General features: G+C 43.3%; 1 protein-coding gene and 1 long non-coding RNA gene across 2 annotated transcripts in view; one reads left to right on the plus strand and one right to left on the minus strand.

Moving 5' to 3' along the window:
- LOC105462585 (CD151 antigen-like) overlaps positions 1 to 14,861 on the plus strand; it is a 107,750-nt gene that overhangs the window by 29,264 nt on the left and 63,625 nt on the right. The window contains exon 2 of the mRNA XM_011709292.1: positions 1,855 to 1,948. The gene's annotated coding sequence lies outside the window, so the exon portion shown is untranslated. The remainder of the gene's footprint in view (positions 1 to 1,854; positions 1,949 to 14,861) is intronic.
- On the minus strand, positions 12,524 to 13,275 carry LOC105462581. Its single transcript, XR_976079.1, has 2 exons — positions 13,223 to 13,275; positions 12,524 to 13,083 (listed from the first exon to the last, which is right to left on the minus strand). It is a non-coding gene; the product is annotated as an uncharacterized LOC105462581 (long non-coding RNA).

Here is a 14,861-nt window from a genome sequence, read left to right on the forward strand (position 1 = left end):
TCAACTTTGGAAATTTCTTTTTGAAACAATGAAAGTAATGAAAAATTTGTTTTAAAACTTGTATTGTATAGTTCTTTAAGAATAAAGTCGTGTCATATTTTTTCCTTTTCGGAAACAAAATGGTGACGCTAAAACGTTTTCACACGGTCCTTTTTGTGCAATGCAATTGTCAAAGCGGCGTTGTCAGGATCTGACACTCGATTTGATCTGGAACAAAAGACCAAAAATTGTGTTGCACTGCACAAAAATATTTATTTTTTATATAATATTTATTAAAGAAATACGTACGAATATTTTGTAATATTGATTTTTGTGCAATCGCAATCTTGATTTTTTGATAAACATTTGAAGAAAAAGATTTTGTTTTTAGTCAAAAATTTCGTAAAAATATTGAATAAAAAGGATAATTTTTAATATCGCAAAATTCGTATGTATTTTTTTAAATTATACAAAATAGGAAATTCTGCAGTGCAAGTTTTAAATAAATCAGATAAACAGTGCCTGAGATACGCGCAACGCCGACTTTGAAAACACGGTTTCGAGAAAAACGCATTTAAAGTTTTGTTTTACGATTTTATATTAAAGTAGAAAATATCAAATTTATCTTTACTCTGCAAAGCTTGACTCCTCTACTTTTTCTGCTTTCTCTACATAATTTTCGAGTGTTTTTAAGAGATGTCATTGAGCGCTCCGGACCGTTCAATGGCGTAAAAGCGTTTCACTAAACTAACTTCAAACTTATTTCAAAAATATTTTCATTTAAACTATTAACAATAAGATCTTATTTTTAAAATACTATAAATTATTATCATTTAAGACAAAAAATCGTTTTTTTTAAATCTCTTAACTCCTTAAAATTACATTTTTACAGTTTTTTCTTAGTTTAGTTGAAACATCGTTAAGTTTCGCTTTTAAATTTGCAAACGAGATTGTATCTTCAGACGGAAAAACATTTCGCATGTAATATGTCTGGATATTTCGTCGTTCCTTCTTCGAAAGCCGTCGAATATTGTGTCCGCGTGCAGTCGGCTCATATTAGTAAGTCGTGGCTTATGCCGTGGCTATTGCCGTAAATGCTTGTAAATCTGATCGCGTTTGCATGGCGGCGCGGCGCATCCAGCACGACGAGTTAACGTTGCTCCGCGGGCATCGTTTATAACTCGCTTCCCCCTTTCGCGGCGCGGATGCGATACGGGTAAAGGGATGGTTTACTGCCTGCGTTAACCACCAGTGCCAGAGAAGCGGCTACTTTCGCCGTCGTAATCTTCACGTTATCTCGCTAATTCCCGCGCATTTGTACGAGTAGCGCGGTATATAAGTAAACGGCAGTAAATCACCCTATTTGCAAGCATTATATACTTCCACCTCTTCATTTAATTTTAAGCGTATATACACCCTCGGAGTTCTTAAATAACTCTGTATATTCAAGTGTTTCAAGGAAAGAAGATTAACTCGTTCTTTTTTCGTTGCGCGCTATTAATTGCGCTTCGATTTATTCATTCTGTTGACAGGATCGGCAAGCTACACATACATACACACACATACGTTTCGTACGCTTTAACTTTTCCCCCGCGATAAATTCGACCGTTGTCGATGCGAATAAAAATACACGCGACATGATTAATTTACTCACGCAACGCGCACAACTGGCTTTAAAAGCGTTTGATACAAGGAGCACGTTCGAATGTCATCAAATATCGGATTTCTCCCGTGTATCGATGCTGTTGACTTTGTAGATAAAATTTCACGTGCCGTGACATAGCTCGGCGAAATGTTAACTCAAAACCATACCGCACCGATTTCGCACGCTCGATGATCTCGCCGACTAAACAGAAATTAAAACTTTCGTTTCAGATACGAATAGCCGCGTGGAGTAGATTGCTTCGAGGATTTCGAAATAGACATGTGCGCCGAGGATCAACCGGACGTTGTTCGCCAATGACGCAGGGTGAGTCAATGTCTTGCAATTGGATTTCTATTAGTATGCACAGTTTTTTTTTTTACAGAATGCAATCGCATTTTATGCGGCCATGTGCTTATCGATAATATATATTTACTCTTCGACAATCTTTTGTTCGTGAACAAATATCTCCAATAGTCACCACAAATGCAATAATAATGAAAAAAATTCTCAAATCCTATTCTTACATAATTATAATAATAAATTCTCTCTCTACATAATTATAATAATAAATTCTTTTTTTTACATTTTATTAATTGTTTTGGCGATTCAAACGAGGGAATATGAGCTAAAATTTTGCTGTCAGCGACGTGGCTCGCGCAATACGTTATACGTATATTCTACATATTTTCCGGAGAATACGCGCGACATATATTTCTCCGAGCCCGCCCGTGCGATTTTCTGCCTTTTTCGATACGGTTGATCGTGTAAGGTTTCCGGAGGAAACCGAGGGAAAGATAGTTATGAAAATGCGACGCGCAAAGGCAAAAGGGGATACATTCTCAACGTGGCTCAATCCGACGTGCATTACGACGCGCGATCTGTTTGCACGGCCATAAATGGCCACGCTGGCGTTACACGCTGGCGGATACGGTTTCCCAATAGTTTCTCGAACCATTAGGTGAAAGGTCCCTTTTCCAGAGAGGGACTCTCCCGTCCCGATCTCGATCTCCCTCTTCATTAGGCCTTTATTAGAGCCCCGATACTCTCGGCAACACCCACGCGATATATACACACGCGATACACGATTACACTTCCAGAGTTCGTCACGCTCTCCGCCGCGCATCCTCTCGTGCAATCCTTTAGCCGCGCGCGAAATGTGAAAAATAATCGCGTTAAGGACCTCTTCTTCCGCGATGCATCACGAGATCGGAATCCGTTCCTTTGTGCCGTCGTTAAATGGAATAACGGGTTGAACCCGTCTCTCGTTAAGCCGGTGCGCCCGGCGACTTGAAAGCGCTTGTCGAAAAAGAGATTGCGACGACGCGGCGCGCACGCCGGGCGACGCTCTTGGTACTTCCATGAGATTCTCACAAGCGCAAATTCCGCGCGAAATCTCGTAAGATTTTAAGCAAACAATGCGCGTAAGACCTATAAATTATATTTTACGGAAATAATGGTCTCGCGCGGGGGAGACGCGCGGTGTCTTTAATATTCCTTTCAACGGAGTGCCAGAACTGTAGTATATCTAATCGTCCGCTCCTCTTTCTCCGCGCCCGATATATATCTCTAATGTGCTCGTTTATAATGCGCGCCGCGCGCGAATCGATATTATACATACATATATATGTTTATCGCTCTCGCGCGCTATTTTCCGCGCTGCGGGTGCTATGCGGGATAACTAATTGGCCGAAATAACACACAGTTGCGAGAGAGCTGCGTTATATCTCGCGGAGGGGCCATTCGGGACTCGCCTTGGCGCGCTTCCACCCGTGGAAAATCGACGTGGGGCAAAGTGATTTATCGATTGAATTCTAATTTCCGGGCCTGCATAACTTTTATCTGCGCCGCAGCGTAACGAACAGAAGGGGGATCGGACGTACCGACGTATAACGTACAGGAGAGGCGCGTCGCGAATATTATCGTTGACCGTGCGACCGCGTGGCGATTTTTTTATTTGTTTCTTTTTTTACAGCACACTTTTTACGCGCCAATCCGTCCGCGAAATTTTCGCGGATAAAAAATGGCTTTCGCGTTGTTACGCGCGGCAGCTTTCGACGTCGGACGCGCGCCGATTTGCCGCAAAGGCAGCGACGCTAAATATTTCGCCTGTTAAAGCGACGAAATAAAATTGTCGCGTAAATCCTAAATTTTCCGCAGATGGCGTGCCGGGATTGCGCGCGATAACTATTTGTATGGGACAAGTTTTTCCGGGGATTCTACGTTGGGCAGCTTTACCATCAACAAGGCCAAGCGTTGTCGCGATTTTTTCCGCCGCATTTTTCGTATGCCTTCCGCACGGGCGGACTTGCGATCCTTTCTTTTTTTTTTGTTCCATTTCCGATATCGTTCGAACAAAAGCGATATTTTTCTCTATTTCCCCGCAACGTCATAGCGAAACACAAAGAGTGGCAGTTCTGGAATTCGTTTTCAATTTGCGGACGTCAACGGCCAAATTGGACGTAAAACTTCGCAATTGATTCGTTCTTTGTCTACGGTGAATCTGATTTTATCGGAAATGCGGTTCACTTGCAATATTCGTTCCCTGATAAATTTTATATCTACATAATTTTATACATTGAGACAAAAATATACGGGAGCTACGTTCCCGTATAAATAAATATCGTCGTATTTTCATAACTTCTACACTTAGAGAAAAGGTGTATAGTGATGGCAACTATAAAGGTAACAACTGTACAAGTTTTACATGCAGAATTAATGTACATAACAATAATTTTCAATAAGGCCGTTATATCTATACGACAAATAACTGCAATTTAAAAATTAAAAATATTATTAGACACCAACCAATATCCAACCGGCTGAAATTAACATAATTTATTTGATTACATGCATTAATTGAAAAATTGTAAAAGTTGCAGTAACAAATAGTTTATTCAACTATATGCATCAATTCCTATAAACTTTGTATGATCGTCACTTTTATAGTTGCCACCACTATGTTCTATGAGCGTATGACAGTCATATTAGTTGCTAGAATTTAAACAATTACAATTTAACGACAAATAACGAAGACGTTAATATATTATTCGCAATGCCTTGCCCGTTTCTATTATTTATTCACGTACTGTACTTACCTCGGTACGTCTTGGCGACCGCGATAGACGACACGGGATGTTATCCGAGAGAAGGGCAAGCACAACAAACCCGCTGGCGCCGGTTTCTACCGAATGCCGATGCGCTCTCCCCGTTCTCCGTCAACACAGTGCACTCGCTCACACATACACGCATGGACGGAGGATCTCGCATACAGACCTCCCACAGACTGCCGGGCCGCGCCGCGCCGTCGCTAAATTATAGACTGGCGTGCGCGCATATTTTCTTCCATGCATATTGCATATGGATAACGAGGGACATCACCGCCGTCCGTCGCCGTTGCCCTCGTCGAGCGTCGTTTCACGGAAGCAGCTACCGCGACGCGCAATATGTCACGATTCGCACGAGATCTCGCACGTGTGTATGGAACACTGTGCCACCCTCTGCGCCCCTCTTGCCCTCCCTCTTTCGACATCGGGCTGCTCCGAGCATTCAGATAATCGCACACGAGAGAGAAAGAGAAAGAGAAAGAGAGATAGACTCCGAGATTTTTCCTCCAGCCGCACCTCAGGTTCTACCGACTTCTCTGCCGCTCGACTTCTCCTTCAAGTCGAATCATCATCTCGAGAAAATTCTCCGCCTCCGTTCTCATTCCATCCGGCGCGCGGTGGGTGGTTTTTGCTAAGCAACCTCGGTCTTTCTTGCGGAATCGCGAGGCCAATTTCTAAGCGCAACTAGCATTTAGAGTACCCTGAGGCAGTAACGAAATCAGGTCCGAATGAATACGAGTGTTCTTCGTGGTCGAGATTAGAATGCGTTATAATCTCGTTGGACTATCAATTACGAAGAAAGCTTTTATATCGATTTCGTTTTTTTTTTTCACGTAGAAGCTTCGTCGAAATAATGAGGAGCAAATATTAACTTTCTTGTCTACTGATTACACACGATTACGATACTTGTCGCCTCTTGATATCTTTATTTATGACTTACGTGGCTTGGAATGTTAGCGTCTCGTGATAAAAAAGATAAAGGGACTAGTTTGTAGTAGATAATTGATATTAAGATCACAAGATTACATTCTGTACATGAATGGATTCAATAATATTTTCACGAACAAAATTGGCGCTAAACATAATCTATCATAATTTTGCTTGATGATAAAATAACTGGTTGCGTTCAGGGAAATTAATCATACGAGAGAGAAAGAGAGAGAGAGAGAGAGAGAGAGAGAGAGAGAAAGTGGTCTAAGCCAGATGTTCCATCGAAGGGACTTCCTCGTTTCTTTCATTTTCTACTCTAGCTTGTTACTGCAGCTCCGTAGTTTTTGCCGCTGCCCTTCTTGCCACTTCGTGGCGTTCTTTGCCGTCCGTCCCAGTCATCTCCCAAGTATACTCGAAGGCATTGCTATTTGTAACCTACATATAGTTAGCGCCAACGAGGTCGCCTTAAACAAAGACGAATTGCAAATCCCCCGGTGTTTCTGCGGGCGCCGGTAATTGCGTGCCCGAAGGAAGTTTTCGATCGCTAATTTGATTGCGGCGAGCTAATTTGATAGCGAGTAAACTAGAGAATGACGGTGAGTTAATTAATGAATTTAACCGAGTATTTGTACCGTTTTCGCATAGTTTATTTTCGTAGAAATAGCATAGCCGGCGCACACAAAACGGAGCCCGAGACCGCGGCCGTAGACCGTAGATCGTCGAATGAAAGTTTTCGTAACAACGGTGTGACGTTGAAATGTCTGGCGTTGAAAGAGAAAGAGAGAAAGAGAGAGAGAGAGAGAGAGAGAGAGAGAGAGAATTCCCGTTATAGAAAAGATTCTTTCAATGATATTCTTGTATCTCAATTTTCATTTGATTCGCGCGCAACAGCTGGCTCGGTGTGATCGTACACGCTTTATTAAAGCAAGTTATGAAGTTTACGAATGCCGCCCGTCCACGCGGCGTATTGACTCCCGTAGAAATACGACTTTGATATACTTCCGGCGAGAAGATGAACCGGCGCGCGCGCGCGCGAGAGAGTTCGTAAATAATGAGAATTCCATTCGACGGAGTTGCCCGCTCCGCCCCTCTTCTCTCCTCACCACGGAATTCCTCTCTCTCCTTTCGCGTAAAGTGTAGCGCGGGCTTACGAATGCTTCGTAATCTAGCAAACCCCCGCGTATATCCGGCAGGTAATTCGAAGTTCAAACTATTTCTCCGGTTTTTCCTCTTGCCCCCCCGGGGGTACCTCTCGGTTTCTCCCCGCCTCTCTCTTCTCTTTTATTTCTTTTCTTCTTTTTTTTCTCTTTCACTTTCGCGCGTTTGCATTTTTCACGACGCGAACGAATTCACTGTGTTGAACTCTCTCTCTCTCTCTCCCCTGCCTCGAAATCTCACCGGCGCCGCGGCGGCTTTATACGGTCGTAGGAAACCCGTGGAAAGGGTAATGCATTTCCGTGCGTGGCAGAAGTGTTCCCCGATTGCACAAAGCAGATTGTATAATCAAGCCGAGACTTAGTTATAAATAAGTAGAAAAAGACTCTCATCTCCACGGAAAGCGGTGACGGGGCGGGAGGAGGGACGCGCGCGCATTCGGCGCGACACGGGGAATCGCTTCGAGCGCGATTTCGTATACCATAAACCGTTGAAGAGAAATTATTCCCGGGCAGCTAATACAATTGCGGTTACCGTAATTTTACATCGCGAATTGACTTCGTGCGCTCATTACTTTCAATTGGTCTCTGCAATACAATGAAAATTTGTGGCGCGTCGCGCAAATCGCCATACGAACATTAAAATGATCAAAAATGGATGGCGAGGTGCGAGCGTCTAAATTCCCGCATCGACGAGAGAATATCATGGATTACAAATTAGCATTAAAATCCTCCACTTTAATTAACTATTTTTGTTTATCGCGCTAATTACCTGCTCCTGAGATACATGTGTGCGATGAACTGCGAGGGGATTAAGCTAAAATAATTAAACTTTTATTCACAAAAGGCGCTACAAAACGAAGTATACATATTCAGAGATAACATTAGTTAATGTGTTGGTTATCCTTTTCCAGAATTACATAGCCGGAAATAGCCCAGGAGAAAATATCTGTTTTTAAAATGAGATATACAGCAGCCGAGGTCTCTTTTTCTCTCTCTCTTTCTCTCCTCTCCTCTCCTCTCTTCTCCTGTCAGAGCGGCAAACTTTATCGCGATTCTTTCGTCATAAAGGGGAGGGAAATAACCACGCTCGTGTGTCGCGCGAGCGACACAGAAGAGTTGAAGATTCGCTACCGCGCGGTCGAGAAAGAGAGAGACGAAAGAAGAAGTCATTTTCTTTCGCGTCTCACCGCGCGTATAATGATCCCGCTTTTGCCGCGCGTGACCGCTTTTCAGCGGGGTTAATGCACGTCGTCTTTTGCGATGCAGATTGGAATCGATCGGACGTGCCTTCGCAGTTTAAGAGTCGGGAGATTACTTCGCTTTTCGAGGGAGATTCGCCCACGGGAATGGGCGCAGACCTGGGTAATAAACGCGCGGATTCGACGTAACACCCCTGACGGCTGCACGCAACGTTTTGCCCCTGCGGGCGTGAGGCGCGCCGCCGCCGCAGTGTTGCACCCGCATAATCCGCAAGTTGCGCGTGCTCTGTGCAAGGCGCCGGCACACTGTGAAACCGCGTCGACCCGTGTCAAAGCGGCGATGTTTCGTGCGATCCGTGAAGCGCGAGCTCTCGCGGTCTCTCGCACACGTATCATCCGCTCGCTCGCTCCTTCCCATCGCATCGATCTCGCGCACCCCCGCGATACCGCGGCGCTTTGTGCGCGAGCGTGTGCTTCCGTATTAATCGCGCCAACGTAAAGTTATCAGGCGGGAACGCTACCCCACGCTCGCGGACGTATCGACGATCAGGCGGATCTTATTCTAGCCCTAAACTTGGGCAACGCGTAATGCGTGCGGTGATGAGTACCGCATAATACGGAACCGCGTAAATTATTGCGAAAAACGATAGGAACGGTAGGATGATCAGAGAAATATCTAATTGTCAAACGACTCGTCGTTGAAGACATCATCGAGAAGTATCTATATATGAGAACGATTTTTTCTTCTTCTCACATTTCGTCTTTTTATACTGCGAATTTCGCTTGCTTGCCGAGTACCGGGATCTCGGAATTGATTCGCGCCACTAAAGCAAACAGTTTCTCTATGAGGGTAGGTATCAGGTGTAGTTCCACATCTCGCAATCGCTTGCGAATAAATTGTTTCGCTCGTCGGAATAGCAGGTGTGCGGGGCGAGCAAACCACACGGATTTCGAACAGCCCGCCGAAGACCTTCCCGTATTCCCCGGGACACTCCGGAAGGAATTTCCGGAGTAATTAAGCATCCGATCTATTCCCCTAGCTCGTCTACTCCTCGGCCGTGTCACGTCTGTTTTCGCAATCGGTAACGAGAGGCGGTTTCCGTTTCCCCTTCTGTCGATGCCGGCCGAACGAGGCGAGACGTGTTTTCTCACGGGGGTTGTCGAGTTTTCTTATTGGATGTCAGCCCCGTCGTAGAAAGGAGCCTGCTCGAGCGCGGGCAGGAGAGGCCCGGGAAAGGAACGAGCGAACGGGCGACGGCTTAAGTATATTGGACCCTTTCGATAAGTTTCTCGATTTCTTTCTATACTTTCGCGACTTCTTCCTCGTTCTCATTCGCACTCCTCTCTCTCTCTCTCTCTCTCTCTCTCTCTCTTTCTCTCTCTCTCCGGTCTTTCCGGTATTACCTCCTTTCACGTGTCCCCCCACAAAAGGGAACTACATTCTAGGAAGAAGGAAGGAAGTTCGGCCTCTTTATCGCCGCAAACCAACCTCCCCTTTTGTTTAGCGTACCGTGAAGTCGGTCTCGCGCGCTTGTCCGCAAACTTTAAATGCCCTTTCATCGCTTCTTCCTTCCGGCAGGACAAATTGCTGCTTACAGGGCTTCCTGCCTTTTTCCCGCCTTCTCCCTCCGGACGCGATTAAATCTTGGCGCACGAGCGCCATTGTAGTCTCTCCCCGACTGGTGGTGGTTGAGTGTTCAGCGAAAGCTGCCAAGGGAGAGTTTCTCTCTCTCTCTTTCTTTCCACCGCCGCGGTCCCGCGAAAAATCTCCCCGGAGTGTCTCCTGAAAGAATATCGATATTCTCGGTGGAAGTTTCTTTTATTCTCCCGTAAATCTTGCGATGTCTTAATCGCGTCTGGTTAAATCAACAGGACTCCCCTTTCCCCGGATAGCGTAATCTCACGCGATTTAATTAAAGATGGAAATCCCTGGAGTATATAGTTATTGCAGGAAAGCGTTTATTTTTTTTTTACTGTTTCTCGTTTGCCCGACAAATGTTAAAAGTTTCGCAACGCCATGAAAACTATTGTTTTGCCGTCTTTTTTTAAATCTGTTTTTTTTATCTGTTCAAACGAAAACTGCATACTGCTCAATGGTTGTTGGAGGATAAATTTAAAAGCCCCCTACGTGACGTTGTCCCGTCACTACCAAATATTTACACGTTCGGCCGATATACCGGCGATTCTGCAAATAAAATAATCGCGCGTATTAATTCAGAATTTCAACTGAAGTTATTTAGCCGTACGTGCGGATGACATTTCGGCATGTGTCGTAAATGTGTTGAGTGTAGAGCGTGAATTGAAACATACTTTCTATATTTCTTTAGGGAACGTTTGCGCTTTCTATATATTCAGAGAATACAGATTTAGAAGATATTATATTATTTTTTAAATCAATAAAAGAAAGAGAAATACTTAAGTATCGCTTAAGTTTAAAAAAAAAGAAAGATAGCATTACTTTTTTTTCATTTTTTATAGCTTCATTTTTTAATTTGGTGCAACAATTTTTTGCTCAAGAAACGTTTTTATAAAGTCTGCAACACATTTAAAAAAAGATTTTTTTATATAAATTTCTCTTATATAAATCTTAAGTCGCTTTATAAAATTTCTTACTTTTTTATTGTCCTTCAGTAAAATTTACCTCATTTCTATAACTCAAATCTTTCTGTCACTTTCGTCATTTCTGTCAGCTCTTCGTTTACACATACCTATATCAAGTATGTATCTCGAATTCGTCAGTCAAGATTCGTTTTAATTGAGGACATCGGCTTTCACCAATATCGGGTGTATACGGCTCTCAATTTGAAATTCCCTGTCGACCAGAGGCAACTAAGATGAGAGAGGTGAGCGAGCGCGGCAGAACCGCTGAATCAAAGCGATGTTGACACACCGTTCGATGTCGGGCCGCCCCGCGACGAAGTTGATTGTATCGTACAAAGTGCGAGCTCTGATCTCTTGAGGGGAGGGCCTATTCTATCGGGACGCTGTTGCGGCCGGTGTTGTTTGCTGGGTAAACGTTTTTGCAGTCGGCGAGTGTTGGCGCATCTCATTAACGGGAAACGCTTCGCTAAATACCGCCCGCCGTAACAAGACAAAATCGAAGTATTCCCTGCCGCAAGTAAAGCGCGATACAAGTTTTCCGCGTTGTTTAACCCCGCATCGCTAATTCGCTGCTATATCGCTGTAAAACCGGAGAGCGCCGTATAATTAATACCGGGGATATTCGTTAACCGTCGCGTCGTTGGGCCGATTAATTGAGCGTGTAACCTGCTGATGTCAGAATGATCATACGATTAAATTCAAGTACGATTATTTGCTTCGTCGTCCCGTAATTCGTGTTTCGAATCAAAGGAGCTAGAGTAGCTGAAAAGCAAGTGCGTTCTGCACCCTCCCCGTAGACGGAATGCAAGGAATTTTATCGACGCTCCAGCTTCTGGGCGCATTAATCATACGAGCGAAAGAAGGCAGCTTCTCCGGCGGAGATCCGCTGAAATCAGATTACTTTTCGTCTCTCGCGCTTCACGCGCGCGAGAGCACGAGAATTAGGGACGCGCGCGACGACGACGACGAGCGACGTCGTCGAAGGAAATAAAAGAGAAAATGGCCGGAAAAGGGAGGTGAGTCAGCAAGAGAGCCTCCTATGCGCGTTGAATGTGGCGTATATCCACCTGCGCGACGGTACCTCTCCACGGTATTCTCATGAATACCGGTGGTTTAAGAGCTTCACGGTGGCCTTCATGGAACCGGCGTGATGGGCAGCGCTGGGGGAGAGAGGGACGGCATCTCGTTTGGAAACCGCGGGATTATTTTCTTAGCGTTTATTCCGGCCCCGCGTTGCGAGGGTGGGTCGCGCGGCCCGCGTCTTTATCTCCTCGTTTCCGCGAGAGTGGGTCAAACTGGAGACGTCTCTCTTGATTTTCCCTCTTCTCTCCGCGTCGCCACCGGTAACCCCCGGCGGAAAGGCGTCGTCCGAGGACTTTGCATGTGACGCACCGACTGCGTTTCTCTCTTTTTCCCTCTTTCCCTCCCCTCCCCCTCTCTCTTTCTTTTTCTCTCGGAGAACCTAACGAATTCGACAATTTAAGGCGAATGCGAAGCGGAGCCGCTGAACGCTTTTAATTATCGCGGTATTTTAGTACCCTCGCTCGCGAAACTGCTCTCTAACTATCTTGGCCTGATCTCGATTTCACGCTAAAACAGTTTGGCGATGTGAAAAGGAAACTGAAACCATCGACGTTGATTTATTTTAATCTTAAAGATCTTTTATTTTAAAGCGAAACAGTAGAATTCAATTGTGTATGTACTAATTATTTCGTAGTTTTCTATCAAGCAGATCATGTAGCAGATCATTTTGTATACGTGATACAAAATCAATTTCAAACAATTTGAAAATCATCGTATACAATACCTATTTATATTTAGTTAGATTGTTGTTGCAAATTTAATACTCACAATCCGATTTATTTATTGTGTTAAATATAATATGTGAGGCAGATAAAACTAGAATCATACACGATATAATTTCTCTATATATTTTGATGTTTACAAATTGTGCAAACAAGGATTTTGATTTGTTTGGTAAAAATCTATATCTCCGTAACAGAGTGAGAAGATAGTATTTAATATCGCGATGAATTAGATTTAATCGAAATTAAGCCGAAATTGAAATTAAATTATTATCCATCACGGAATACATTGTCGAGGTATTTATCATTACTCAAGGAAGAATGTTTAAAACAATGTTAAACTCTAAATTTTTAAGCAAAATAAAACAAACTATAAATATAACTAAAAAAACGTAAACGCTTTAGGACAAATATTACATTTTATGTTATCGTTCATTATACCTACTATATAATATGCCATATCCAACTTTGGATCTTCCTTTGTTCTACCATTATGTATGGCATTCTAATAATTTATTTCGTGTTCATCAAATATTTTATAACGAAAACGGAGTTGATTTAGCATTCTCTCCTCGTTAACTTGCGAATAAAATTAAAAAGTTAGTACAATAGAATTAATTGCTTCTTACGTTCTTTCAAAAACATTCAATAAAATTGATGTATCTGTAAATAGATATACGGTAATAAAGTTCAATACATATATGAATCATTAGTGTAAGAATCAAATGCCAGTGAAAATACAGATATTGAATTGGTTGAAAGACTTAAAATGTTTCCCTATTTACGTGCTCTCGGAATATACCTAATCAGATTTTGTTACTCGTTCCCTTTGACCGACAAGCCGAGGTGCATCCACTTTCTTTACAAAAGTAAAGCAAAAAGTTAAAATACAGATATCCAATTGAAAGCTTAAAATATTTATCTATTTATGCGCTCTCGAAATATATCCAACGAGATTTTGATGCCGAGATATTTAGTAAAATTAATATTTTACGGAAGTAGGTATTGTAAACTCTTTTAACACACAGCCACTACTTTTATCAAATCGGCGAAAGCAATAAAATCACGAATATGGCAACAGATTAGCGACATAAAAGCAAAATTGTTTATTTATTATTACGTTTTTTTTTTACTCGATTGTGTTACGGCAGCTGCACCAGCCATAAGTAGATAGTTTCATAACATGTATTGTAGTACTTTCATCCTCGAATTAAGCTTTTGCTGCATTATCAAAATAATATTTATTTAATGCATCTAGCAGGACATGCACACACAAACAATTATTCCTCGCCGTTAAATGCGCGTGAATTGCGTTAACTTTTATACAGCTTGATTTATGTCCGCGGAAATCTTGCCCGGTATACCGTGCGTCATCGTGGGGGTGATTTCTTCTTTTTTTTTGTCCATACGTGGCTCCGAGCTCATCTGTCACAGCCAGCATGAGGCGCGCGTCGTTCTTCTCGCTTTCGCGAGTAGAACAAATTGTACCTGACAGCAGGACACGGTCGGTGAGTAATGGCTTTTTGGAGGGGTGGTTAGCCCTGTTTGTACGTCGAGAGTCACTGCCGGATCACTCTTCTGTTTTCACCGCTGACTGCGCCGCGACACGCCCCTTGAATACGCGCCTCCACGTCTCTGCTCATTATGATCGGCATTGTGCACGCGGGCGAGGTCTCGAAATAAAACCATCGAAAGTTGCGGAGAAGGGCGGTCCTCCCCCTCTTCCTCCCCCTCCCCCGCCTGCCCCCGCGCTCGCGGGGAGGACACACGAACGATCGGATGTGACATGTCGAAATTACGGTATTCCCAAAATTTGTCAAAAAAAGGGGAGACGTTTAGTAGAAATTATATCTGCGTTGAGATCAAATTCTGTATTTTTTTCCTCCCGACTTTCTTCTTACTCGATATAGTTACCTCTCTTTTTTCTTCAAGAAGACACGTCTTGTAATGTATACGTGAAATAATTATAATAAAAAATAAATTAATGAATAAAAATAAAAGTTTATGAAACTCTAGAGGAGACAAATGAGAAAAAAAAAGGTAGAATATGCACGAATCTTTATGAAATTGTGCTCGCGGTCGACCGCGTAATTAGAGGAGGGATGCTAAAAAGTTGCTTTCAGGAAGTCGCGTAGGATAGACGGAGTGCTAGAAATTCTTTTCACTCGGTGTGATGTCTTTCTATCTCTGCGATTTTTGTGGCGCTTTAAAGGCTTCTTTGCAGAAGCATGGACAGAGATTGATGGAAAGGTACATTCTCGAGTTTGCTGACTGACGGATTCTCTAGGCTTTTATGTTCGGGCAACTCCATCGCTTTCTCTCCCTCCCTTTTTTCCTCCCTCCCTTTCTCCCTCTCTTTCTCTTTCTTTCTTTCGTACACTTTCAATTCAGGATGCGTTTATAAAGGAACTATCGAAGCATCCGAATGTCCATACGTATAA

The sequence above is a fragment of the Wasmannia auropunctata genome, unplaced genomic scaffold (genome assembly GCF_000956235.1).
Source record: "Wasmannia auropunctata unplaced genomic scaffold, wasmannia.A_1.0 LD336116.1, whole genome shotgun sequence".
In the NCBI taxonomy this organism is placed as follows: domain Eukaryota; kingdom Metazoa; phylum Arthropoda; class Insecta; order Hymenoptera; family Formicidae; genus Wasmannia; species Wasmannia auropunctata.